General features: G+C 27.5%; 2 non-coding genes across 2 annotated transcripts; both read left to right on the top strand.

Moving 5' to 3' along the window:
* The first annotated feature begins 366 nt into the window (after positions 1–366).
* Positions 367–485, top strand: LOC119665373. Its single transcript, XR_005251376.1, has one exon. It is a non-coding gene; the product is annotated as a 5S ribosomal RNA (ribosomal RNA).
* Positions 486–1,317: 832 nt separating this feature from the next.
* LOC119665374 lies at positions 1,318–1,436 on the top strand. Its single transcript, XR_005251377.1, has one exon. It is a non-coding gene; the product is annotated as a 5S ribosomal RNA (ribosomal RNA).
* The last annotated feature ends 858 nt before the right edge of the window (positions 1,437–2,294 follow it).

Here is a 2,294-nt window from a genome sequence, read left to right as displayed (position 1 = left end):
GTTAAAGTTAATATTTAAGTTAATATTACAGGCAATAGTACTTCATAATTAAGCATGTAAAATACAAACACGGATATGTTCAATAACAGTTTTAGTTTAATTTTTCTATTCTGTTCATATTAACTTCACTAGAGAAGAAGAAAAAAGAAACTTTTCTATTTTATTTTATTTAAATTGAAATGAAAAATAAAATAAAATAGCTTTGAAAATAGTTTTAGAGTATTTTCTATTTTCTATTTTCTATTTTCCATTTTCCATATTATATATAGTACGTAGTAAGTAGTACGTATAAGAATAAGAATAAGAATAAGAATAAGAATAAGATTAAAATACTGGTAGATGTAGATTTTTTGAAACGCTTTCTTTGCCAACGACCATACCACGTTGAATACATCGGTTCTCGTCCGATCACCGAAATTAAGCAGCGTCGGGCGCGGTTAGTACTTAGATGGGGGACCGCTTGGGAACACCGCGTGTTGTTGGCTCCACAACACTTTTTTACTTTTTTCCTTTTTTTTGCGGTTTTAATTTTTTTTTATTTTATTTTGTTACTAATAATATTTTTCTTTATATCACATATCTATTATTTATTTATATAAAATGCAATTATTTAACTAATTTCTGCTGTATACGTATATTCGCATCATTTTTAATTTTGAAATTGTAATCGTGTCGTATACGAAATGCACGTAAGCTCAAGATTTGTTCAGTTCCATATAAAATGTACAATAGGCATGCATGCGAGTGCGAGTGCAAGTGTGAGTACGAGTGCCAGCGTGAATGAAAACCTTAAATGATAGAAAACTTTTCAAGTAAAATTACTAATTAAGAAGCTTTGCTTATATTCCTTGTCCTTATTGAATAAAATTTAATAAAACAACAATCTATTGATTGCGCCTATTTATTAGCACTAGCACTAGAGCACTAGCACTAGCAGTAGCACTAGCATTCATATGTTAAATTTTTTAATAAAAATATAAGTATGTATAAATTTTATTCTTCCTTAAAGATTAAGTTAAAGTTAAAGTTAATATTACAGGCAATAGTACTACATAATTAAGCATGTAAAATACAAACACGGATATGTTCAATAACAGTTTTAGTTTAATTTTCCTATTCTGTTCATATTAACTTCACTAGAGAAGAAGAAAAAAGAAACTTTTCTATTTTATTTTAGCTTTGGAAATTGCTTTAGAGTATTTTCTATTTTCCATTTTTCATATAATATATAGTACGTAGTAAGTAGTACGTATAAGAATAAGAATAAGAATAAGATTAAAATACTGGTAGATGTAGATTTTTTGAAACACTTTCTTTGCCAACGACCATACCACGTTGAATACATCGGTTCTCGTTCGATCACCGAAATTAAGCAGCGTCGGGCGCGGTTAGTACTTAGATGGGGGACCGCTTGGGAACACCGCGTGTTGTTGGCTCCACAACACTTTTTTACTTTTTTCCTTTTTTTCCGGTTTTAATTTTTTTTTATTTTATTTTGTTATTAATAATATTTTTCTTTATATCACATATCTATTATTTATTTATATAAAATGCAATTATTTAACTAATTTCTGCTGTATACGTATACTCGCATCATTTTTAATTTTGAATTTTGAATTTTGAAAATCGTAATCGTGTCGTATACGCAATGCACCGTAAGCACAAGTTTTGTTCAGTTCCATATAAAATGTACAATAGGCATGTATGCGAGTGCGAGTGCAAGTGTGAGTACGAGTGCCAGCGTGAATGAAAACCTTAAATGATAGAAAACTTTTCAAGTAAAATTACTATTTAAGAAGCTTTGCTTATATTCCTTGTCTTCATTGTATAAAATTTAATAAAACAACAATCTATTGATTGCGCCTATTTATTAGCACTAGCACCAGAACTAAAAAAAAAAAAAGAAAAAAATAGCACTAGCACTAGCAGTAGCACTAGCATTCATATGTTAAATTTTTTAATAAAAATATAAGTATGTATAAAATTTTATTCTTCCTTAAAGATTAAGTTAAAGTTAAAGTTAATATTGAAGTTAATATTACAGGCAATAGTACTACATAATTAAGCATGTAAAATACAAACACGGATATTTTCAATAACAGTTTTAGTTTAATTTTTCTATTCTGTTCATATTAACTTCACTAGAGAAGAAGAAAAAAGAAACTTTTCTATTTTATTTTATTTAAATTGAAATGAAAAATAAAATAAAATAGCTTTGGAAATAGTTTTAGAGTATTTTCTATTTTCTATTTTCTATTTTCCATTTTCCATATTATATATAGTACGTAGTAGTA

This window comes from Teleopsis dalmanni, unplaced genomic scaffold (genome assembly GCF_002237135.1).
Source record: "Teleopsis dalmanni isolate 2A unplaced genomic scaffold, ASM223713v2 unscaffolded_contig_4816, whole genome shotgun sequence".
NCBI lineage: Eukaryota > Metazoa > Arthropoda > Insecta > Diptera > Diopsidae > Teleopsis > Teleopsis dalmanni.
This window is presented reverse-complemented; position numbering and strand designations above follow the sequence as displayed.